We start from the raw sequence: 27,265 nt of genomic DNA on the forward strand, positions 1-27,265 counted from the left end.
ACCAAGCAGTAATCATTTATTTTCATCAACCAATCCCTTCAATATCAATGGTACACCATTTAATTGTACACTTGCTACCAAGTCCCTAGTTCATTGCTGAGTGGGCCTTTTATCGGAACAGTCAGTTATCAACTTATTCATATGGGACCCCATCTAATAAAGAAATGTCCAGATTGAACAGCATGGTTGGATTTGTTATCCCTTTAACATGATCTGTTTTTTGCAATTGAGATAAACTATTCACTCATTCTTACAGGATTCATATGCAGTGGGGAAAATAAGTCTGTGATACATTATCGATTTTGCACATTTTCCCACCTACAAAGAACGGAGAGGAATGTCATTTTTATCATAGGTACACTTCTAATGTGAGAGAAATAATCTAAAAATAAAAACAGAACTTCACATTGTATGATTTTTAAATGATCAAATTCCACTTTATTGCATGAAATAAGTATTTGATCACCTACCAACCAGCAAGAATTCTGGCTCTCACAGACTTGTTAGTTTTTCTTTAAGAAGCCCTCCTACTCTACACTCATTACTTGTATTATTTGCACTTGTTTGAAAGCATTGCAAGTATAAAAGATGCACTCAATCAATCACACTACAACCTCTCCACAATCGGCAAGACCAAAGAACTGTCTAAAGGCACCTTGGACAAAACTGTAGACCTACACAAGGCTGTGAGGTGCTACAGGACAAAAGGCAAGCAGCTTTGTGAGAAGGCAACGACTGTTGGCACAATTATTCGAAAATGGAAGAAGCACAAGATGACTATCAATTTTCCTCCGTCTGGGGCTCCATGCAAGATCTCACTTTGTGGGGTAAGTACTGGTTCCATAAGAAGCATTTCAAGGTCCTCGAGCCAGTCTCCAGACCTTAACCCAATAGAAAATCTTTGAAGTGAGCTGAAACGCAATGTTGCCCGGCAACAGCCCTGAAACCTGAATAATCTGGAGAAGATTTGTGTGGAGGAGTGGGCCAGAATCCCTGATGCAGTGTCTGCAAACTTGGTCAAGATCTACAGGAAACTCCTTACCTCTGTAATTGCAAAAAAAAGGTTTCTTTACCAAATATTAAGTTCTGTATTTCTATTGCAACAAAAACATATTTCATAAAATTAAATGCAAATTAATTATGCAAAAATCATACAATGTGATTTTCAGGATTTTTTTTAAGATTCTGTCTCACAGTTGAAGTGTACATACAATAAAAATTACAGACCTCTCTATTCTTTGTAGGTGGGAATACTTGAAAAATCAACAGTGTATTAAATACTTATTTTCCCCATGGTAATTGTGTTTTATGGATGTCCCTTGGATTTTTTGCAATTGCCGTATTTTTTGGATTATAAAATGCTCCAGATTATAAGACGCACCCTAAATTTTGAGGACAAAAATATGATTTTTTTTGTTAAATAAAATGGTGGTGCTTCTTATAATCCATGCATCTTATTGCTTACCGGGAGTTGTGGCTGTGGTAAAGCGGGGTCCCAGGGTCACTGCTAGAGGAGGCAGGAGTGGGGTGATGCTGCAGGCCACAGGCTGGGATGAGGGGGTATTCGATGTGGGCCCGCTGCTTCGGGTGTCCGGTTATGCTGCTGTGTCCGGTGCTGCTGCTTGTGTCTGGCACTGCAGGGTGTCTGGTGCTGCTGCGGGGGTGCACGGCACTGCTGCAGGGGTCTCTGGTGCTGCTGCAGGGGTCTCCAGTGCTGCAGAGGGCTCTGCTGACATTTTCTGAAAGGCTAGAGCCCCCACAGTTCCATAGTATCCTGTGCGGTGGACTCCAGGAAAATGTCTCAGTGCTGAGATCTCATCTCTCGAGATTTTGGTGCCGAGATCTCCATCTGCACATGCGCCTCCCCCGCCGACCATTTTTCCGGAGTCCACCGTACAGGAAACCATGGAACTGCGGGGGGCTCTGGCCTTTCACAAAATGTCAGCAGAGCCCCCTGCAGCACCGAAGACCCCCGCAGCAACACCAGAGATCCCCGCAGCAGCACCAGACACCCCTGCAGTGCTGGACACAAGCAGCAGCACCTGACATCCCCTCATCCCAGCAGGAATGTTACCGGTAAGGTATATCAGCATTATTAGACGCACCCCCATTTTCCTCCCAAATTTTTGGGGAAAAAGAGCATCTTATAATCCGAGAAATACGGTACATTCACTGTAATTTCCCTGTAAGAAAAATACAACATTTATTTGTTTTAATTTTGTTATGTCCATAAAGGCAAGACTATCTTTGTAATTTGCATGATTTTTTGGTTAAACTTATGCTATGCTTCATTTTCCTCTATGTTTGTTTGTTTAAGGGTATTCCTTTTTCTATTTTTTAAGCAACAGTTTGCTTATTAAAGACAATTAGCCATATGTTCAAATTTCATTTAAAACAAGGTCAATTTTATTATCTCTTTTTGTCTGCAATGTTTAGATTAATTTTCAAGTGTTTAGTTCACAATATTTTTTCCAAATCTGAAAAACAACTTGTTGTCACAGACTGTGCCAGGTTTCTTTTTAAAATGGAACCTGTCAGCTGATTCATGCAATCCATAAAAATGCCAGCATGCATCAGATATTGACTGTGATATTGCAGCTGTGTATGTTTCAAATGCCTGGTGAGTATTATGGGTCTAGGATGACTAGTCCGAGCCATCATCTTCCTGACAACTATATTGCACAGCACACATATAGGAATAGAACTGTCAGTCAAGCAGGGTGGACTTGGGATAAGCCGCCATGGACCAGCCATGGACTAATGTTTCATGCTGCAGAAACAGAGCGGACAGGTTCCCCTAAGAGTTTTTGTACAAAGTTCATGCTGCCCATGTTTTACACAGTGAGTTGACTGTGTACTTATGACTTATGAGAAGTTTATACTGCCCATGAGTCAGTTGTCTTTTTTTTATTCTGACCATTGTTTCAGCATGCTTCGTAATATTTTATGGCACCACAACCGCCCTTTTGGTTGCTTATTTCATTCCATGTAGGTCTTCTATGCTTTTACAGACATTAATGGGTTGTCTCGCCATGCTCAACTTTTTGGGTCAATCACTTTTAAGGTCCTGGAGAAGTTTTATGAGTTCCTGCATATGCAGGAATTGTTAGTAATCATAGCACCTCCAATACATATCTGCTTATAAGGCCCTTACTAGGATTTTCATTTTGTTTGTATCACATGAGTTATATTACTAGGGACAATGGAACATATATCTGTTTAAGCAAGAAATTATACCTCCTTTCTCGAATTGTGGCCAGCGGCACTTCTGCAGTTACAAAAACGACAAAAGAGCATATGTTGCATATAACCAGAATCATTTGTCCCTAGCTCTTTTTCATAATTATTCCTCATCTATTATAAATGAGTGTATTCATTCAATGAAGGTAGATAATTTTCTGACTATTCTCTCTTGCATATATATATATATATATATATGTATATATATATATATATATATATATATATATATATATATATATATATATATATATATATAACATTATATAACACTACCGAATTGCATCCTCTCATTCTTTTAGACCTCCTTTCTTTTATGTCACTCCTGCTTACATCTAATGTCTACTTAATTCAAAACAGGTAAAAAGAAAATGTAAAAAAGATGTACTTTAAATTGAATATCAGCTTATCCGTAACAGCGGGTTAAAGGCCTCCCTATAATACATGTCCCACAGATAATTTGTACTGTATTGTTTCTAATATAAATCTTTTCACAATTGGGCAGCTGGAGCAGACAAAAGTGTCACCAATGAAAGCATTGTTATTGTTAAATCCATAAATATTCAAAACTAGGGTCTGGTGTGTTAGATTCCTTCAGTACAAGGTTCAGCACTGGCTTCATCATTTATAGAAAAAAATTGGGGCTAGTGGCTTGGTGCCAAACACTTGGCCATTATTTTGGCCCATTTTCATCTAATATGTATGTGGGCCTTTAAATATGGAAGCAAGACAACATACTCATGTATGTTTTCACATTTCATATATACAGTATATTGTCAAATAAATGATGTCTCTTTCCCACCCTTGACTAAGCACCCCAAATGTTTTCGTAAGGTTGGATCTCTTTTAGTATGTACTCCAAGTAAATCTTTTAATAGAAATACGTAAGAATGCCATGAGTATTCACCTGTCCATAATTGTAGAATAGTTGGCTATCTGGATATTCTCTCATTTAAAAAAATATTCTGCAAAGGGGAGGCACTATGTAGGGATTATAATGGATTTTTAATGTTTACAGATAATACATTTTATGTTACTCTAGATCTTACAGAGATAAAAAGCTTTAGAAATGACTTATTGCTTAGTACAGCATTTGCAAATTGTTTGCCTTCATTCTGAGGGTATACATACTTTAGTAAGATTAGAAGTCTTCCAGTAATATAATCTTCAGCCTCCCTCTTCTGTGCTTCCAAGAAACTCATACTTCCTGCATTAGTAGAAAGAGCAGCTTTCAAAGCATCGTAATTGAGCAATCCTATAGATTTCACACCAACATGCAAAAGAAATGTGTTTTCACTTTTTTCTTTATTTTTTGCATTCTGCCATCTACATTTTGTAAGATAAATATAGAAACATAAATTAAACCTTAACTTACTTGCTGGGCAAAAATATGTTTAAAACAACTTGCACCACTACAACTTGTCCTACAAATATCAAGGCCTCAAGACATAAAAATAAAAAAATGTATGCCTGATTGTTTGTGGTATGGCAAAAACAAAAAAAATATTTGTAGTCTTTGCTTCGTGACTTGTAGAATCGCTACTTCCAACAGGTGGCGCTATAGAGTTCAAGTCCTCTTTTTCTCTGAAGAGGCAATTTGCATATTATATTTCCCAGAGGAGCATTGCATGGCGAATAAGCCTCCTTACCTTGACAAGCCAGAGCTGGTATGTCACTCTCCATAAGGAGAAACCTTACCCCTTAGACCTCAGTCCAGAGCCTCTCACCTAGCCAAATCAGTTCTCATGCTTCGCACTGACGAGGGCCAACAGCCCGAAACACTGTGTCTGCGAATTGAGATTCTGATTTGGCTCTTATCCTAAGTCATATTGCAAGACTCGTTAAAGGGTTGATTGTGACTTGTAGGATCGCTACTTCCAATAGGTGGCGCTATAGAGTTCAAGTCCTCTTTCTCTCTGAAGAGGCAATTTGCATTGTAATAAATGGAAACTATAGTATAACTTGCAAGCATCATGTTACAAAGCAGGGGTTGAGTAGATTGATATATAGTTTTGTGATAAATGATTTAGTATAACCTGTTTTCTAATTGTTTGAACTTCTGCTCTTTCAGGGATTTTTAGTCCACTGAGTAGTCCTATCAGTGATTGACAGCTATATCTGCCTGCACACTTCTACAAAGAAAGCTGATAGGACCTCCACTGGACCAAGAATCCCAGAAAGCTGAAGTAAAGCACAGGTTACACTGAATCTATTTTCACATAACTGTATTTGAATCTACTCAGCTCCCCCTGCTCTATAATGTGGTGACTGCAGATTAGGCTTCTTTCACACTTCAGTTTTTTGGCGTCAGTCACTTCCGACATAATGACGGATCGACGGATCCGTCACAATAGTTGAAAAAACGGATGTAACGGATCCGTTTTTTTGACGGATCCGTTACTCGGGGGTTGTATATACTTTTTGGAGCATGCGCAATTGAAAAAAATTGAAAAAACGGATTGGGGCGACGGATCCGCCGAAATGACGGTCGCGATGGATCCGTCGCTCATAGGTGGCCATTCTATGAAATGACGGACGCGACGGATCCGTCGCGATCCGCCATTTCAACGCAGACAAAAAACATTGCAATGACCGTCAATGTCTAGATGACGTCCGCCAAATTTTGACGGATCCGTCGCATGACGGATGGAACGGACAACCATCCGTCACAATCCGTCGCTAATGCAAGTCTATGGGGAAAAAAACGGATCCGTCGAAAAAAAAACGGATCCGTTTTTTGAGGAAAATGGCGGATTTAGACTGACGCCAAACAACTGAAGTGTGAAAGAGGCCTTAGACTGTATTTTCTTGGTGACATGTTCCCTTTAATTAAATGTATGATATGTTATTAATCTTACTATCACACTTTCACTTTGAATTCTGCCACATTCATGACTTGCTGTTGTGCCTCCTACAAGTATCACTTTCTGTGTTCATCATGCTTCCCTTTCCACCCAAGAGATGAGATATGAAGCCACTACTCAGACAACCCCTTCTGAATTCCTATGGTTTCCCCCACTTAAAATATTAACTGTTATACTCACATCCGGGTCTTGTGCTATTCCTGTAGTGTCGTCACTGACTCTCCCGGGGATAAAAATGTCACACAATCCCTGCTGCCAAACAGTGCTGGTTTCACTCCCCTCTTCTTGAAACAAATCAAGACATCTGGAGGAAGACAGAGCTGCTGCTGTCCTCTCATTCTCTGTGGATGTCACTTATGTCCTTGGATAAGAGAGTTAAGCCAGCTCTTATTGGCAGCAGGGATCGAACGACATAGCAATGTCACGCGATTCCTGGGAGAGCCAATGCCAACACCACTGATATGGAGCCGGCTCCAGAGATGAATATAAGTGTTATTATTTTAGTGGGGGGAAGGATAGGACTTGTCCGAGTAGGAATTTCAGCAATAGCGAAAATGAGACAATAGAAAGAGAGTTTGGCAGCAGGTAACAAGAAAGCGAGAGATCCCTTACAGCTGAAAGGTATTTTGGGAAATCAATCATTAAATTGGGCATCATGATGGCCTGTTCTTCCTCTCCGATGTTTGAACTGAATACAGTGGCATGAACACACAAGCGATGTGCCACTCCATTATTTGTTTAAGCCACTTATAGAGAGCCAAGCCACATAATTGTCTCTCTTTCTCAATTTCATAGACAATAAATGGAGCTGTAGCATACATATGTGACTATACATCTCCATTCAGCACCTGAAAAAGTAAGGAAGAACTGGGCATTATGATCCCTGTTCCTAGTGGGACCTTCTCAGAGAACACACAATTATCAGCTATTCTGTGGAATACTCAAGCTTTCACTTCTTTCCAGTTGAAGTTTGTTTTGGGGAAATCTGAGGCAGAGCTGTTTGATGCATGGTATTATCTGTATTATAAGTTGGTGCCATTTTTTTACATTGACAATATTTATTATTTTGTCCCACTTGGACTTATCCAACATAGCAAAGTTATTCTTGCTACTTTGTGATACAAACCATGACACTTCCAATAAGTTCTACACCTTAAAAATGTTAAACTATATTTATAAGACATGTAAAAGAAAATCCCATTTAAATTGAGTTTCCTATGCATGTTAAATTAATCCTTCATTTAAATCTATACAAAGAGATTGAACTCATATCAAACGAGTAGTGAGTGTGCCAACACAATGCTCATGGTCTGGGAAGTAGTAGGCACTTTCAGCACCACTTTGTCACAAAATGTCTGCTCTTTAAACATTAGATCGAGAACATGGGGGTGTGAGTTATCCTATAATGGTTGATCCTATCAAAATCCAGTTTTATCTAATGTGTGTGCATCCAACTTTACTAAAGACACAGACTCCGTTCACAGAGTGATAGTGGTGATTGTGAGATACACTTAGGCTGACACACCACTGGCTCCGATGTCTTATCCAATGCTGTTGTGATGTGTGATGGGAAGTTGGAAGTCAAAAGTTTCTTCAAAGTTGGACCTTCCTCCTATTTTATAATACATATAAAAAGTTCTCACACACTCTTACAATTTAGTTGTGTGTTAAGATCAGAGCTTAATGAATACGCCTTTTTCATTTCCTTCCTTATACAACTGGTTTGGATATATTTTCTGTATCAATACATGCCACATAGGCCAATTCTTTCAAGTTTCAACCTTGTCAAATGCTTGTCTAAATCACATACCAATTAACAAACCTCAGCTCCTTGCTTTTACCAAGCAAAACATTGCAATTTATCTGTCTGTTCCAGCTTGTAAAATGAAGTAGCTTCTTAAATTGTGTAACAGATTCCACTTCCCTGCCGTTTCTTATTCTGCAGTTATACCCTAGGAGCCATCTCATTTATACTCAACAGCAGCGCAGTGACAAAAGTACCACAGTCAGCTGCTTTTTGTGCCTTGGTAGCCAATCAACTTTGTATAGGAGCTTGTCCTTTCAGTACAGCTTGATACCAAAATAACCCTTTACTGGGTAGAAAATTGTGACACATGGCATTTCCAGTATTATATTCTAGAAGGCATTCATTTACAATTATTGTTTATCTATTTATCTTATTCTAAAGATATAATTATTAATAACTTTTCTTAAAATCTTAATTTAAGGCTAAGTTAGATATCAAAATGCTGCCAAATTGTAATATCTTTATTATGGGTCGAAAATAATGGTCGAGTGGTGGATCTAATGTTCCAAATATTCCTAGGAGGAAGGTTATCGGTTTGGCAGTGTTTGCAATAAAATTCAAAATTCAAATTTACCATTAACAAAAAACTCTTGGAATGTCTAAAATAGATCTAAACTTAATCAGAAGTTAGTAGTGAGACTATATTTATAGGAAAAGGAAGATGTGAATGTAACAGATTATTTAGTTGTATAATTCGTAAAATACAATTACCTTTATTGTTTAACCTGCCTTATAGGATCTCAGTAGACAGCTCTATTGCTTTTACAGTTCTTAATTTGCCCCATAGCATGCCACAGAGATCTTTCTTCCTTAGGTAATTTGTTGTATATACATCTAAACTATAGCGAAATAGATGAACATTAAAGGAACAGCAAACAAATTCAGGTTTGAGGCTAAATCATGGATGGCCAGAATCTCTTCTGTTCTTCACCTTGAGCTTTATCATCATTAGTTGATCAATCGTTGAGGGATGATCAGTAGAATTGCAGTTATCACAGAGAAAGGCCTTGGCAGCGTATTAAGAAAAAAGACAGGAAGACATTTTCAGTTGCAATAGAAAATGCACTAAGTTCCAAAGAGTAGTAGCGGTTCATGGTCTAGGAAGTATATATATATATATATATATATATATATATATATATATATATATATATATATATATATACTGTACATATGTATATTAACTTTATATGTGTATATATGCTAAATAACAGATGCCTTATTCACCTTTGAGTCAGATGTAATTAAATTTATTTTGTAACCTAAGTGAAAATAGGCATGAATGGATTTTTTTGGTCTGATTTTATCGTTATAATGGTTCCAAAATTATGCATTGCAGAGCCATGCATTATTATTACAGTCCCTAGTCTCCATTAGCTATAGCAAATATCTGTTGCAATTTCAGACTCTGGAGGGAATCGGTCTGAGGGAGAACATGTTGCATAGGATTACCGTCTTGTACACTTCCCCCAGTGCCCAGGTCAAGATCAATGGGGCACTCTCGGGCATATTCCCTGTCAGAAACGGTACAAGACAGGGGTGCCCACTTTACCCCCTTTTGTATATACTAACGATGGAGCATCTGAGCACAGCAATACGGAGTAATTCTTCAATCAAGGGAATAAAATTAAGTTCAGAGGAACATAAACTAGCTCTCTCTAGTCTAAGCTCTCTTCGCAGATGACATTCTCTTATACATCACATCTCCAACTACGAGTCTACCTAACATTATTTCGGAATAACACAAATTTGGCCTCCTAAGTAATTTTAAAATGAACTCCCACAAATCGGAAATTCTAAATATATCAGTACAACTACCCTTGGTGAATAAATTGAGAACAGCCTTCCCATATAAATGGCATTTTGATTCTCTCACTTACCTAGGTATTAAAATTACAGCTAAAACATCTCAACTATACGATGCAAACTTTAAAATAGCCCTACAAAAAGCCGAATCTGACTTAGAGAGGTGGCATAAACTCCAGTTGTCGTGGTTAGGTAGGATCAATGTAATTAAAATGGACCTCTTACAATGTCTCCTATATTACTTTCAAACAATATCTCTATACTTGCCAGCTTCCTTCTTTTCTCGCCTCAAACAAGCGATCACCCGATTTGTCTGGTTTCACAACCGAGCTCACATCTCGTATTTATTATTAAGTAGATCCAAACAAGCAGGTGGTCTGGGCCTCCCAGATTTCACGATCTATAGCTATGCTTCAATAGGAACATGTATCCTAGACTTGTATCATAGCAGAAACAACAAGAAATGGGTTAACCTGGAAAACGATCTTATAGGTCATGATCCTCAGATAGTCCTTTAGCCCTTGAAAAAAGAGGAAAGGAAAAATACACCTTTACCTTTTCTAACTAGAAACTTGGTATCCTTTGCCAAAAATAGAAACAAGGGCCTCCAGATCACAACATTCCCAGGACCTCTAATCCCAATATACGACAATCCAACTTTCCCCACGGGGTCAAACAGAGAGATGTACTTGGGTAGGTGTAGAAGCACAAAACCTATTATTCACGACTATTTAAAACAAATGGGAATAAAATCTTTACAAGAAATATACCAGGGTGAGGAGCCTCCACCAGGCTCATGGTTCTTCTATGAACAATTGAAAAGCTTCATAAATACATTGGCAAAACAAACCATCATTAGTAGGCCATTAACTCTCTTTGAAACACTTTGTATATCAATAAACCCACCTGACCACACTGTCTCATTATTATACAGAATCTTTCAGAATGGAATGGACTCCCCATCAGGACTTTCCAACATTCTTTTCAAAATGGGAAATTGATCTGGAGAAACCCCTGTCATCTGAGGATAGAACAAAGATTCTCTTATTCACATTTAGGTCGTCATTATGTGCGGTATCACAGGAGAGGAGCTATAAGATTTTGTCAAGGTGGTATAGGTGCCCCTCCATGGTACATACTTTGTTTCCAACAACCCCTGATACTTGTTGGAGGTGCCTAAAAGAGAAAGGCTCCTACGTGCACATCTGTTGGGATTGTCCCCCCATAAAAAATATATGGCGAGCTGTATTTGAACTTCATAATAAGTTATCAATCTTACAGATCCAACCCATAGTAGGATTAGCCTTGTTATCCTTATGTGACTTATCAATATCTCGATTCAAGAAGGGCCTGCTCAGACACTTCCTTACTGCTGTTAGGAATTGAATTCCTCGATTTTGGAAGCAAGAGAAATTCCCTTCCAGCTCTGAATTTGTGGTAGAACTAAATGACATTTACAGAATGGAACAACTGATAAGTCAAACTACAGGAAATCCTGATTTAACATATAATACATGGGCTCCCTGGATTGTATTTAGGGAGACACCTGAATTAGATCTTTGGCTCTCCAGAACCTAGACCACCCACTTATCTCTTTGTCGTCCCATATACTCATATCTACTTCAATGATTAATAACATATTCCTTAGTGATGACGATATTTCCCCTTATCGCCTCATTTGTCATTAGCCGAGATGATGGAGAGATTTGACAGTTATAACCCCCATATATTCCATTCCTCTGCCCAACTCTCTTCTCCTTTTCTTCTCCCCCCCACCTTTGTTTGTCCTCTTACCTATCTAGACTTAATCTCTTTATTTCTTTTGAATGACTATTACGACATCAACGGATGGTGTTATTAAATATTTTATTGATTCTTGATTGTTAATCCTTTACAATAACATTAGGTACCGTGATATTATACGATAGAGTACAAATCTGTGTAAACATGTGAAGTTGTTGAATTATAGATTCCTGAAAAGTTTATAAGCAATTTCAAACAACTTTGTTGATATAATTGACTGTATTCTTGCAAGTTATGTTCAATAAACTTGACTTATGCAAAATATCTGTTGCAATGATTCTCAGTAAAATCTGTGCTGTCTTTCATTACCCAGACTGCTCATTTATTTCAGGGAACACACCTAATGTATTATTATGGAATGCTACTATAGCTTTATTTTCACATTTGTCATCCCCGTTGGGAGAAAGGAGGTCACTATCACAAATTGAAGTAATTTTGATGGAGAGAAAAGCTCAGAGTGCAGCATTATTATTGAAATCAAAACTGCTGGAATCTCAACAGAATTTTGAAAAGTCAAAAGGGTTTGTCAGTGACAATTTGGATCTGACAGACAGCAGATTAATCAAAGCATCATGGCTATTGCTATAAGTGGAGACCAAGTCACAAATGTCAGCAAGGCCTTGACCTGTCAATAACAGCTGATAGCAGAGATGGAAAGTTCTATTAGAGGGTACCGTCAGCAATAGAGATGAGCAAATCTTTTGAAATTCAAATTCACAATCTTAACACTTTTTTTCCAGAAATCTGATTCATCATGAATCACAGGTACACAAATTGCCCTGACAAGATATGTGTAACACTCTGAGGTCTCCTAGTGTAATGAGATGGACATACTGCCTACGTTCGCCCTTGTAGACAAGTGTATTATAGAAATGTGTAATGTGTATTGTGACATGCGTTGTTAGTGATGGAATTGTATTTTGACTGACAGTAGGAAGAGTTACGGTTAATGATTGGGACTAGTCCAGAGTTGGAGGACAGAGATACTTTCTGTTCAGGAACTTAGTTAGAGCTCAGCCTTCAGTGGAAGCAGACTTAAGGTCTGACTAGTCAGCAGAGCCGCATGACGTGGGTGTCCCTGATGTGAATGAAGACTGAAACACTGGATAACCAGCTCCAGAGTAGAGATGAGGTAAAGCGACAAAAAGACACAGATGGAGATGGGTCCATGGACAGGATGCCTAGAAGTGCAGCCCTGAGTTTGTAACTCAGAGAGGTAACAGGCCAGGATGGATCAGGGAACATGAGATGAAGAGAGTGCCCTGGGCAGAAGTTCTAAGGCATCAGCAAACATATTAGCTAAGTAAAGGCAATAGTGGCAGTCTAGCTCCCTAAGGGGAAAAAAGGACTCAGACCCGCGGGTTGAAGTATAGGACTCTTGCTTACTGAACTGTAGTACTGTGCTGAGTTGGGGTGAAGGCAGAGGAACTAGTTGAGGCCAAATCAAGCGAGCCTACAGAAGGCAAAAAAAGAATGTGTGTGAAGATGCTCCAAGTTTTAAAAGAAATGTCAGTGAAGTAATGCACCTGCTATCTATTGTACTTAATCCCTACCAAAGTAATGTTCAGTAAAAATCTGTTTATGGTTTATTGGTGGTTAGTGTTGAGCGATACCTTCCGATATTTAAAGGTATCGGTATCGGATTGGATCGGCCGATACCGGCAAAATATCGGATCTCGCCGATACCGATACCCGATACCAATGCATATCTATGGGACACAAAATATCGGAATGGTTCCCAGGGTCTGAAGGAGAGGAAACTCTCCTTCAGGCCCTGGGATCCATATTCATGTATAAAATAAAGAATAAAAATAAAAAATATTGATATACTCACCCCTCCGGCGGCCCCTGCTCTTAGCGATGCCTCCGTTCCTAAGAATGCCGAGTTAAGGACCTTCGATGACGTCGCGGCTTGTGATTGGTCGCATGACCACTCATGTGACCGGTCATGCGACCAATCACAAGCTGCGACGTCATCGCAGGTCCTTCACTCGCTCATTCTTAGGAACGGAGGCTGCCGGTTGCAGCAGTTACAACCAGGGCGCGTCAGAGGGTGAGTATATCCCTATTTTTTATTTTTATTCTTTATTTTACACATGAATATGGATCCCAGGGCCTGAAGGAGAGTCTCCTCTCCTCCAGACCCTGGGAACCATACACTGGGAACTTCCGATTCCGATTTCCGATATCACAAAAATATCGGAACTCGGTATCGGAATTCCGATACCGCAAATATTGGCCGATACCCGATACTTGTGGTATCGGAATGCTCAACACTATTGGTGGTCTCCCTCATTGAACTTTTCATGATCTTTAAAGAGCCAACTGAAGTCTTCAGTATTATGCGGCCTACAAGGGCGTAGCGCCTCCATAGGCGAAACCCTCACACCTAGCCAGGACCCCCACCTTCATGTAGCATGTCATGGTATGAAAGACTAGTACCATGCTCATGGCTACCACCCTGCACCACATTAGACTTGGACTGTGACCAACCAGTCTCGTGCTCTTTACTACAATTGCAGCCTTAGTCATGTTGTAAATTGTCCTCAACATATATGGCTATGAGTAAATGGATAGTAACTGTCCTTTACTGCTTTGTTATCAGACACTATCTATACAATTTCTTCAATGTTCTGTTTTTTTCCCTATCTTTATTGATAAGCTGTGAGTTGAGTCATCCTTTCACTATCCAGATTCATCACAAAATGGCTGCTGCATTTCTTGCTTCAATTTTCTTACAGGCTATGATAGTACCTCTTGATTGGCTGTGCTATACCAAGTGATATGATTTCTGCAGTGTAAAGATTTAGTAGTCATGTGAGCGAGACATAGCAAGAGGTAGTTAAAGTTCTTAGAAGTAGCACTGGTAATAGTAGAAACAATCTTGATAGGAGTGGGAACAGTCTGGGTAAGACAGTTCTAAGGAGTTGGAGACTGGAACTAGTCTAAAAGATAGACACAATACTTAACCAATGAGTCAGAGTTCTGTGTTGTCTTACGTGGGTCCATACAGGAAACAAGAGTAGAATTGAGCGAAACGGGTCGGCCATTTTCAGAAGTCGCCGACTTTTGGCAAAGTCGGGTTTCATGAAACCCGACCCGACCCTTGTGTGGGGTCGGCCATGAGGTCGGCGATCTTCTGAATCTGGTATCGGAATTCCGATACCGAGTTCCGATATGTTTGCGATATCGGAAATCGGTATCGGAATCCACATTTAAGTGTAAAATAATGAATTAAAATAAAAAATATTTATATACTCACCTCTCCGGAGGCCCCTGGACATCGCCGCTGGTAACCGGCAGCCTTCTTTGCTTAAAATGAGCGCGTTTACGGCCTTCCATGATGTCACAGCTTCTGATTGGTCGCGTGCCGCTCATGTGACCGCTCACGCGACCAATCACAAGCCGTGACGTAATTCTCAGGTCTTAAATTCCTAGAATGAGGAATTTAGGACCTGAGAATTACGTCACGGCTTGTGATTGGTCGCGTGGTGGTCACATGAGCGGCACGCGACCAATCAGAAGCCGTGACATCATGGAAGGCCCTGAACGCGCTCATTTTAAGCAAAGAAGGCTGCCGGTTACCAGCGGTGATGTCCAGGGACCTCCGGACGGGTGAGTATATCAATATATTTTATTTTAATTCTTTATTTTACACATTAATATGGATCCCAGGGCCTGAAGGAGAGTTTCCTCTCCTTCAGACCCTGGGAACCATAGTATCCCATTGAACTGCATTGGGTTTCGTGTTTCGGCCGACCCCGACCCCGACTTTTTTGTAGGATCAGCTGATTTCGCTCGACCCGACTTTTGAGAAAGTCGGGTTTCGTGAAACTCGACCCGATCCTACAAAAATAAAAGTCGCTCAACCCTAAACAAGAGGGCTTCTGCAGTTCGCAGCACAATTTCTCAGTGTGAATAATGCCACCCACTAGTGGCCAAACTGCAGAAGGACAACAGATGCCTGCCACCTTTAGTCTTTCACTCATATGATTTATACTTAAACAGCTAGATGACAACATGGCCATAACTATTTGCAACCAGAGATGCTCGAACGTTTTGAAATTCAAGTTCGTCAGGTTTGGTAAATATTTTCCTGACTAAATTTGTTGTCAATTGCAGGTTGTCCGATTGTAGTAAATTTATGTGGCTAATACTTTGTCTTTCCTAGTAGAGTATGTTGCTTTTTTATGTGGTTAATAGGCCTGAGTAATTTGTAAATGAAAGGTCAAAGAGTCATACTAGTGATTCAAGATAATCAGTAATTATTTTGACATGTGACCTCTTTTTCCATTTGTTGCAGTTTTTTATGTAGAATTGACTTTCAACTGGTGAACTGAATAGCAGTACACAATGATTATTAGATGTCCTGCAGCAGGAAACATGAAATGGTGGAAAGAAAGAGTTTAGCAGCAGCAGGGAACACAAGACTGGCTAGAGAGAGTTCAACAGCAGCAGCAGGGAACTCAAGACTAGCTAGAGAGAGTTCAGCAGCAGCAGGGTACAAAAGACTGGGGAGAGAGAGTTCAGCAGCAACAGGAAACACAAGACTGGCTAGAGAGAGTTCAGCAGCAGCAGGGAACACAAGACCGGGGAGAGAGAGTTCAGCAGCAGCAGGAAATACAAGACTGGCTAAAGAGAGTTCAGCAGCAGCAGGGAACACAAGACCGGGGTCAGAGAGTTCAGCAGCATCAGGAAACACAAGACTGGCTAGTAGAGAGAGTTCAGCAGCAACAGGGAACACAAGACTGGCTAGAGAGAGTTCAGCAGCAGCAGGGAACGCAAGACCGGGGAGAGAGAGTTCAGCAGCAGCAGGGAACACAAGACCGGGGAGAGAGAGTTCAGCAGCAGCAGGAAACACAAGACTGGCTAGAGAGAGTTCAGCAGCAGCAGGGAACACAAGACTGGGGAGAGAGAGTTCAGCAGCAGCAGGGAACACAAGACCGGGGAGAGAGAGTTCAGCAGCAGCAGGAAACACAAGACTGGCTAGAGAGAGTTCAGCAGCAGCAGGGAACACAAGACCGGGGAGAGAGAGTTCAGCAGCAGCAGGGAACACAAGACCGGGGAGAAAGAGTTCAGCAGCAGCAGGAAACACAAGACTGGCTAGAGAGAGTTCAGCAGCATCAGGGAACACAACACTGGCTAAAGAGAGTTCTGCAGCAGCAGGGAACAAAAGACCGGGGTGAGAGAGTTCAGCAGCAGCAGGAAACACAAGACTGGCTAGTAGAGAGAGTTCAGCAGCAACAGGGAACACAAGACCGGGGACAGAGAGTTCAGCAGCAGCAGGGAACACAAGACCGGGGAGAGAGAGTTCAGCAGCAGCAGGAAACACAAGACTGGCTAGAGAGAGTTCAGCAGCAGCAGGGAACACAAGACCGGGGAGAGAGAGTTCAGCAGCAGGGAACACAAGAGCGGGGAGAGAGAGTTCAGCAGCAGCAGGAAACACAAGACTGGCTAAAGAGAGTTCAGCAGCAGCAGGGAACACAAGACCGGGGAGAGAGAGTTCAGCAGCAGCAGGGAACACAAGACCGAGGAGAGAGAGTTCAGCAGCAGCAGGAAACACAAGAATGGCTATAGAGAGTTCAGCAGCAGCAGGGTAGAAAAGACCGGGGAGAGAGTTCAGCAGCAACACGAAACACAAGACTGGCTAGAGAGAGTTCAGCAGCAGCAGCGAACACAAGACCGGGGAGAGAGAGTTCAGCAGCCGCAGCAGGAAATACAAGACTGGCTAGAGAGAGTTCAACAGCAGGGAATAAAGTTCCGGGGGAAGTGAGAGATCAGAAGCAGGTAATGCGAGACCAGGAAGAGAGAGTTCAGAATCAGAGAAAACAAAACTGGTGAGAGAGTGGTCAGCAGTAGATAACGAGCAAGAGATCTCAAACAGCTGAAAAGTATTTCTTACATAGTCATTGCCTGACTGATACAATCATACAATGTGTAAAATGGTGACAGCTGTTTTTTAGCAATTCACAAAAATCGAATCGCACATTGTTCAGACTGCGACTTTCAGGAAATTTGATTTAAATTCAATTTGCATTGAATCGATTCGATCAACTCTACTTGCAACCATTTTACTCATTATATTTTTCTCAGCAGAGTACCAAGACCCAGACCAAAGTCCCAAGAAAAGGGAGGATCTACAGGTAAAACATGCCATTCAATTTAATATCTAGGAGAATAACAGAACAAGTTTTTACTGTGTTTTCTCATGTAAAATGAATAGAAATAGTTGCCAACTCTGTTTCCCAGTGGGCACATTAAACAGCTACATTATATTTGAAGTAACAATTCTGTAATCGGATAGCTATATTAAAACTCGTCATGGCACATAGCATCATCACAGCATATAGATCTGAAAGGATCTGGGTTGATTTTTGATTAATTTTATGTATATAATGGGATCACTTACTTAAAGTGTAAATAACGTAATTTCTTTCTTTTTTAAGCAAAATACTGTGCGTGTCAGCTATTAAATTGAAGCTTCTTTCCGCTGCTGTCTGACATTTTTGGGCAATTTTTGACATTTTTAATTTGTCTTAACTCTATAATGCTAACTCTTTCTTAAATGTTTTGACATCAACATTTAAAAGAAGACCACAAAGCCATACTGCCCACCCATTGTCTTCAAGTGAAAGGAGCATTAAGCAAGTAGAAAAATAAAAGGGAGAAAGTAAGTTATTGTATGGGTACAAGCGGCCAAATTATTATTCTCATCACCCTAAAGCACAGAAGTAATTGAGTGTAAAAAGCTGCGTATTATGTAAAATGACTCCTGCCTTTAAGCAACAATAAACAATGATGTTCATGCAGCGGGGCTGTTAAACAGTAGAACAAATGATTGCAGCCTGCTGATTTTGCACAGCCTGGGTCATTACTAAAATCTGTATCTTCTTTTTTGTTGCAAATATGCAAATGTTTTAATTACTAGAGGTGTCTGGATTGTACAGAGCAGAGGAAAATACAATGGATTATTTATTTCTCACCTAGATTGTCACTAGTGACTCATGCTTTATATAATTTAGCATCGTACAGCATTCATGAGGTCTTTATTTCTGCCGTTCTGTGTACAAGCCAGAAGCCCATTAGTTTAATTAAGGAAAAAGTTGTCAGCATGTGGCCTATTTATGGATACAAATATTAATAGTAATTTAATATTCATAATCTAATTAAGGAGAAATCCACCATCTAAAAGATATCACAGGTTGCACGGAGCAGAGTCAGCTTCTGCCTCATCTTTGCATGGAAGGTAGCACTTTGTTCTGTAGTCCTCTAACCAAAATTCTGTCTTTCATGCTACATTGTTTCATCAATATTACTCCATCATTCATAGAGATACTCTTCCATTGTTTGTAAAGACTGCAATAACTAAATCATATAAATAATATATATTATGCAGGATTGCACATAAAGAAATGTGACTTAAAAAGTGTTCAGGACTAAGGACAGTTCCTGAATGACAGAGAAGAATGCTTTCTTAGAAGAAATATTACTAAGAGTTGATTGTATATTTCATTTAAAGAGAACCTCCCACTTGCTCAAAAAATGTGTTAAATCCTGTGTAGAAATCCATGAGCTCCCCTGATTCTGTTGCTCTTTAACATTGTCTTCTGTGATGCTCCATTGCAGAGATACTAATATTTGTTTCTCCTAGAGCACAGTATGTGAAATCTCTGCTTTGCAGCACAACTGGCTTCTCTGGGTGCTTGGGTTTTCATACCTGACTCCCAGACAGTGACAATCACAGCTCGGCAGAGTCTCATGCTACTAGACCAGATGCCAAACTGGGATTGGCAGCATCCTTAACATCTACTTAAAGAGAAGCTGTTGTTTTAATTTTTGTTTTAGAATTCAGTAGTGCACATGGAAATAAGCAACTTTGTAATATATTCTATCAGCGAAATCTGCTTCTTTCTCCACCGGGACTGATCATTTATTTTCAAAATTCTCAAATCATGTGTAAAATATGTGTTCAGTGAAGATTTTTCATTACTCAGATAGGAGATGGCAGATGATACTGATAAGATAAGGAGGAGGAGGTGGGAGGAGCAAGAGGCCGAGCTCTACCAGACTCCTCCCTGTCTCTTCTACATAGAATCTTATAAACACCAACTGCCATCTCCTATCTCAGTAATGAAAAATCTGTATTCACTGACACAGATTTTACCTATTAATTGAGAATTTTTAAAATATGTAGATATTTGGGATGTAAAATTCATGGTTTTAACTTGATGACATCCATGCACTATAAATTTACAGTGCTTGGTCATGGGCTTCTTGCATGTTTGTAAATTTATGATGTATGATTAAGCTTCTGGTAGAGCAATCTAGAAGGAACCAGTTTGGACCCGGAGGAGAAGTCACATCTAGTTTATTATAATTTTTATAACCTCTTTTGCAGCCTAAATTGCATTCAATAATGAGGAACATTTTATTTCAAAGTGCAGTGGTGACCAAAATACTGCAATTCAGGCATTTTGATTTTTTTACCATACGGGCTCATTTCTTTCTATATTTTGATATACTGGACTTTGATGTGTGTCCTAAAAGGTAAATCTAAATTTTGAGATAAGTTAAGATAGCAGAACTTCCTTCAGCATTCCATTTTGCTCATCCTTCACTGTCCAATTGGTTTGATAACTCAATGGCATCCAAGTTAACACATAGGTCAATCGAACAACCCTATGCAGACATGACATGTCCTTCTTGATCTTTCTTCTTGGCTCAATATTCAGAGATGAATGGCTTGAGATCACCAACATGATTTTACCAAACTTTGTTAGGAGATGCTTATGCTTATGTCAATATGTGACCGCCAAGCAGTTGTGATGTGTGCTTGGTGACCTAGCAAGGATTTTGCCGGCATCTCAAGATATTGTATTGAATGTATATTTTGACCAATTGTTCAATTACAGGATAGTTAGGAGCGGACAAATCTGTACATATAACTATACTTCTAGCATGTTAAATGATACATATTCTAAGTGTATTAAAACAAAGCAGATATCCAAGCTAATCTGATGTCATCCCAGGGCAGGGACTTGTAGATATTTACAGTGGAAATTTGACTTCATCTTTCCATTGATATGTTAAGAAAAGCATGCTAAATATTGCTGCTTACCTCCGGGACATGGTATTTTTAGCGACAGCTTATTGAAGCGAACATTACTGTGACAACAAAAAAAGTGTTAAACACTTAAGAACTTAATCTAAACATGTTTTTATATTATATCTGCAGCAGTTAAGACTTGAATAAAAGGATTTTCTGTTTTATGTAACAAACGCAGCATTTGGGATTTTTTTGGAAACTTGGATCATGGAATTTCATTTACAGGGGTACTGGCCACTAGAGGAGGACAGAACTGTTCATCTGTATGCTACATATACAGTCGCATATAATGTCAATCAACATCTTTGGAGTTCTGTACTGTTTTGATGATGTTTGAACTTTGGATAAGTAGTGTTCAGCTCCGCTGTAATGTGCATCCTTAAAATGTTTTCTATAAGGGCATATTCACACAATGGAAAAAAATGTGTACAGATACGGTAGGAGATTTTGTTGCGGATCTGCAACAAAATCCTCATGTATTACTCATAGATAATGTTGTATATTTTTCTGCAGATTTACTAAGGATTCCTCCCCCGCTCTTGTATCACTACAGGTGAAATTTGCAGAAATCTGCAGCATAAAATAATATCCGCAGTGTGTAAATTGCATTTCTGAAACTGCACTTGCTTTGCTATCAGTGTAACCTGCTGTTGATTGTCGGTCCCTTAATCTGGATAATCCACAACAGATACAAAGCATTGGAACAAGCCATAAGGGTAGGTTAACATTTTGTCTTTTTCTGCCATTTTTGTGCAGAAAAACACCCCAAAAATACTTTAAAAAATTCCTCTAAAAAACGATTCAGGCTTCTAAGCGCTAAAAAGTGAGCAAATCATTCTTTGGGCACTTTCCATTAGGTTGATGCTCAATATTTTATAATTAAAGACAATAGGAAGGCTAAAATAAATCTCGGAAAAAGAAAACACCAGCCCCCCCAAAAAAAATGTGAAAAAAATACACACTAAAAATGCTAGCAAAAGACATTTCAGGTTTACAAAACTCAAGAGAAAATTACTTTTCTTGGACATTTTCTGTTTGAAAAACAGGCAATTCTGACTGCTGGAAAAAGGCGCCATGTGAACATACCCTAAAAGAGTTGTGCTATGTAGGATTCACATGATCTGCTTACAGTTGTATAATCTCATTCGAGAGCATTAACAGTGCGTGTTTAAGATTGGCCTCATTCAGATATCCGTGGATCACATACGTGTTGTATACTTATGGAGTTGTTCACAAGTTTGTGTCTTTTTGCAGACCATATGTTCTCAAAATATCATGGAGACATATCCATTTAGATCCAGGTCATGGACCAAAATTGCATGAGGTACAAAAGTCTATGGTTCCATATAAAATCTCTGACAGCACACATTGCCATTCATGTCCAATCTGTGTGCTGTATTTTTTTTAAAGGGAACCTGTCACCTGAATTTGGCGGGACCAGTTTTGGGTCATATGGGCGGGGTTTTCGGGTGTTTGATTCACCCTTTCCTTACCCCCTGGCTGCATGCCGGCTGCAATATTGGATTGAAGTTCATTCTCTGTCCTCCGTAGTACATGCCTGTGCAAGGCAATATTGCGGCCGGCATGCAGCCAGGGGGTAAGGAAAGGGTGAATCAAACACCCAAAAACCCCGCCCATATGACCCAAAACTGGTCCCGCCAAATTCCGGTGACAGGTTCCCTTTAACAGGAGGAAACAGTTTGAAACATTTTTTTTTTCATATGAGAAAATCACTGATTGTTAAACCTGACACATTGATCGTATACTGATGAAAATCGTTTCTAAAACACTGATGAAAATCAGACTGTTTGCTTATGAGAAAAATCACTAATATTTGACATAGACCTTACTCCTTTTCAATTTAAGACGAGCTATTAACAGGTAGTCATGGTTTGGAATCTCAGTGTTAAGGCTGCATTCACTTGTGGCCACCAAATGCATTTTTTGCAGTAAAAAACAGTGTGGCAGCATCATGTGAACACAGACCTAATGTTAATTTATACTAGCCCATAATAACACTCGTTTCCTAATAACATTTTTTGCAAGGCTAAAATTGTTCGAAAAGTAAGAGGTGGTTTTTAATGTAATTTCTGTCTCTGAACTCAGTAAAAATATCAACAAAATGTCATTGTGTACTGTTTTTTCAGAAATAGTGACTCCATAGCCTTTTTCTTGTACCATACTAAGACACCGTTGCGTGACCATTGGTGGATGATTTTGGTGTCATTACATTGGTAAGAATTCAATGGATGCTGTTCTGTGATTGACTGCTGGGGGCAGAAAATATTTTCTTAACTCAGCTTCCAAAGAGTGTGGTGGTGTTCATAGCATCCAATCATAGCATATCTTTAATTTTACCTCAGCAGCATAAGAAATTAAAGCTGCTCTGTGATTGGTTATTATGGGCAGTAAAGACAGCTTTTTTTTTAGTCACCATTCATAACAGTGTGGTGGTGTGCATAGCAACTAGTTAGGGCACAGCTTTCATTTTACCTCAGCAGTTTAAGAACTCAAAACTGCACTGTGATCGGTTGCTATTTGGAACAAAGGCAGATTTTCTATAAGACAGAGTTCATATGACTGTGGAGGTTCACCTACCACAATTATCTTCAGTATTTAATTGTTATAGTTGATTAATCTTCTGTTTCTAACAACTTGATCAAAATAGCTACATGACGGTGTTGTAATTCATCCGACAACTTTTGCTACATTTGTGGTTGCTCTGTAGTGAAGAAACAACAAAGGAAAATTACAGACTTCGTTAGCAAAGCGTATTATGCTTATTTTTTTGTAAAACTACATCAGCAGGACAAGTCATGGGCTCCACATGTAGTGTGTTCTGTTTGTGTAAAAGAACTACGACAGTGGTCTAACGGGAAGAAAGAAAGCTTTTGTTTTGGCGTCCCTATGATCTGGACCGAACCGCAAAATCATAGTGATGACTGCTGTTTTGTAGATGTAATATGGAGGAATTCAACCTTACAAATAAGGAAATTATACACCTGGACCTCCCGTCAGCAATTTGCCCTGTGCCTCACAGTCCAGGAATACCTGTCCATTCACCTCTGGAGAAACATGAAGATACACCTGATTCAGAAGATTCAGAACATGAAGAGCAGGATTCTAATGAAGACTTTGACACTAGTCCCAAAGAGCCACAGCTTTTTTCACAGCTCAAATTAAATTATTTAGTCAGGCATTTTGATCTTCCTAAGCATTCTGCAAAACTTTTAAAATAAAAAAAAGAATAAAGGAAAAGAACTTGCTAACTCCTGGTACCTGTTTATCATGCTACAGAAAAGGAATTAATTCCATACTTTTCTCCAGACGGATTCCTAATGCATTCCAGTGATTTTCTTGGGCTGATGGAAAAAATGTAACTTTGAGTAATATATGAGAGTGTGGAGATTCTTTATTAATTCATCCAAAAAAAATCCCTGAAAGCTATGCTACTGCACAATGGCAGCAAGTAAGCTTCAGTGCCTCAAGGGCATTCAGTGCACTTGAAGGAAAGCTATTCAAATTTAGACTTTATTCTCAAAAAACTTAGCTACAAGGATAAAGGATGGTAAATATGTGATGATCTGAAAGTTCTTTCTTTGCTTCTTGGGCAGCAAGGAAGGTACACAAAGTGTCCATGCTTTTTGTGTGAATGGGACAGCTGGAATAGCACTCATCTCTGGAGCCAAAAAAGTTGGCCAATGAGAATATTTTTGCAACCTGGACACAAGAACATTGATGTGGAAAGTTTAGTTCATCCCACTAAAGTTCTCCTGCCACCGCTTCAAATTACGCTAGAACTGATGAAGCAGTTTGTGGAAGCTCTACCAAAAGACAGAGAAACTTTTAAATACCTGTGTACCAAATTTCAGGGACTGTCTTAAGCGAAAATGAAGGAAGATATTTTTGTGGTTCCAGATATTCAGAAGCTCATGAAGGATGACGTGTTCGAAACAAAAATGAAAGCTGTTGAGAAAACGGCTTGGGATTCTTTTAATGAAGTTGTGAAGAAATTTCTAGGTAAAAACAAAGATCCAAAATTGACTTCCAATGTAGAGAACATGCTAAAATGTTTCAAAGCATTGGGTTGTCTGACAAATTTTCTGAATTTCCATTAGTCCAGGAACATCATTGTAATACACTAGAGCACCATCTTGAGAAAAGTATGGAAAGAATTCTGTTTCTCTGCTTTTTACATTCCCATTTGGACTACTTTCTTGAAAACCTAGGTGCTTTTAATGAAGTGCAAGGAGAAAGATTTCAACAGGATATCGAAGAGATGGAACAATGACACCAAGGTAGATGGAACATAAAACTGATGGGGGACTGCAACTGGATGCTTCACAGAGAAGATCCACATCCTTTTATAAGATAAAAGGTATCAAGGGAAGCTTTGAAAAGAAAAGGAAAAAGTGCAATAATTAATTTCCAATAACATTGCAGAATGAATGGTCAATTTATTTTTTAATATAATATTGTGTACAATTTGGCTAAAAATAAAGATTTTTCTCGTTCATCTTGCTTGTATGTAATTTCACACGTTTTTGCAAAATCTATATGTGTTGATTAAAAAGAGAACAGTTTTTTTTTTTTTTTTTAAATCAGGGCATGAGAAAACATAAAATGCAGTCATTGGATTAAAAAAAAAAATCATAAACCCAAATTTTGCTTACCTGCACACCATTATTATTGGTCACTGTAAACAATCTGCCGATCACCCTACGAATGAGGAATAGTACAAATGTCGGGTGAAATTATCTTTAAGCTTGCTTAAAAGTCATTGTTCTCAGAAGCACATAATTTTGTGTAAACAGGACATGTGCTGTTAAGAACATTGACCCTCTGTCCACACAGAACGATTTGTTAGGCCACGTGCACACGTTGAATATTTGGTGAGATTTTACCTCAGTATTTGTAACCCAAAGCCAAGAGTGGGCACAAAATGCGAAAGTGGTGCACGTGTTTCTATTCTACTGTTGCTTTGATTCTTCCTCTCATGGTTTGGCTCACAAATACTGAGGTAAAAAATTCACTAAAAACTCAATGTGTGCACGTGCCCTTACTGATTTGTCTCTGCGCATTGGAAGTGCAGTCAGCCAGTGTAAGCAAGCTATTCAGTGGTCATTTTTGGCAGCAGGTTGTGTAGTATACTCCCACCCTTAGCTAACGTGTGTGTGTGATTGTGTTTCAGCAGGAGGAATCTCATAATTGTATATCTATGTCCAATCTTTTGAGTTTATTTTGCAGTTTTCTGATGGAAACAAATATCAGATTCTTAGAATTTCTAGAAATATAGAAATAAAATGTAGAAAGTTTTTCTGTATTTTAAAAACGTATTTGCAAGCTGCAACTAGGTAAAATCATATGTTTATAACCTGGCAGGTACAAGGTCCTGGTATCATAATAATGAGACTACTGTACCTTCAAGGAGTGTGAACAATTTATCAGTGTCATAACTGGATCAAATAGCCAGGGGAATTGTGGAGCAGAATACAGACCGGACCATACATTACAACCTTGTTTCAAAAGACTGATTTGTTTTGTATTGAATTTCTAAAAGTAGAGTTTCCCTAGTGAATTCATCCACAGGACTGAATATCTGAAGGAACGCTCTCGAGTAATGCAAAAACTAGAAATCTGCACAGCATCAACACGGCAGAGTCAAATGTTCAGCATTGCATAAGTGCATAGGAAAGGCAGGAAACAGAATCTATTTGAAACAATATTGAATTGGGAGCAATCAAAGGTTATCTTGTTCAGATATAAAAAAAAAGATTTTCTCAGCAAGAATCCGCAGTTTTAAACGGCAAACAATATAGTCTTGGGATGAAAGTTACAGCAAAATCATGTGTTTTCTTAAAACGGTCTACATTGGATGTTTTTCTTACATTTATAGTTACCTTAGGTGATAGAGCAAGTCATTAGGCCTTACCTATCAAACTGGGCTGTCGTATAAGCTCTAACTTGCTCTTAGTGTAATATATGTATGTAGCTATTGAAAAAGTTATTGGTTATATGAAAGAAAAACATATTACAGCCGTGTGTGCATGAGGACTACTAGGGCAGGTTCATATGGCCGTGTGTTCGCTCATCCAAGAAAATTGGATTTACTATGCATATGATCAGATTGTTATCCAATTCTCTAGGATGGGGTAAAGATGGAGAAACTAATTCAGATGTCATCCAAATGCAGTCTGATTTTTTCCATGGACTCATTGACCTGCATGGCTGAGTGCGACCTAAATATCAGATGCAAATTATGCATGCAGCAATTATTTCCTCAAACCGGCTCAGTCTATGGAAAAATTCTGACATGTGCATGGTCCCACAACATAAAATTGGTCAGATGTTTTGTCGTATTGCAATCTCACTGATAATATGGTCGTCTGCCCGTGCATTGACATCATGGATCACGTGTTTCTGATATATCACAAGATTATTCATCAAATATGTATGTTTTTTTATTATGATTTAACCTTTTGTTGGAGTGCTATAGTTCAGCAAAATAAAGGCCAGTCTTTCGCTATATTACTGAATGTATGCAGAAGTGAATTACTGAAAAAAAACACCTTTGGTGAAGGCAAATTTTTGTAATATTTGAGTACAATGCAATTTCAGAATCTCTAGTATGGCTGGTAT

The 27,265-nt window shown here is 39.1% G+C and overlaps 1 protein-coding gene across 7 annotated transcripts in view; it reads left to right on the forward strand.

Moving 5' to 3' along the window:
• The window catches only part of LINGO2 (leucine rich repeat and Ig domain containing 2), a 1,932,610-nt gene that overhangs the window by 1,689,734 nt on the left and 215,611 nt on the right, over nucleotides 1–27,265 (forward strand). For 3 of the 7 annotated variants that reach the window (XM_077249262.1, XM_077249259.1, XM_077249264.1), the window contains one exon: nucleotides 17,614–17,663. The exons of 2 other annotated variants lie outside the window; for them this stretch is intronic. The gene's annotated coding sequence lies outside the window, so the exon portion shown is untranslated. The remainder of the gene's footprint in view (nucleotides 1–17,613; nucleotides 17,664–27,265) is intronic. 2 more of the 7 variants (XM_077249261.1, XM_077249258.1) reach the window with 1 other exon arrangement.

Source organism: Ranitomeya variabilis, chromosome 1 (assembly GCF_051348905.1).
Source record: "Ranitomeya variabilis isolate aRanVar5 chromosome 1, aRanVar5.hap1, whole genome shotgun sequence".
NCBI lineage: Eukaryota > Metazoa > Chordata > Amphibia > Anura > Dendrobatidae > Ranitomeya > Ranitomeya variabilis.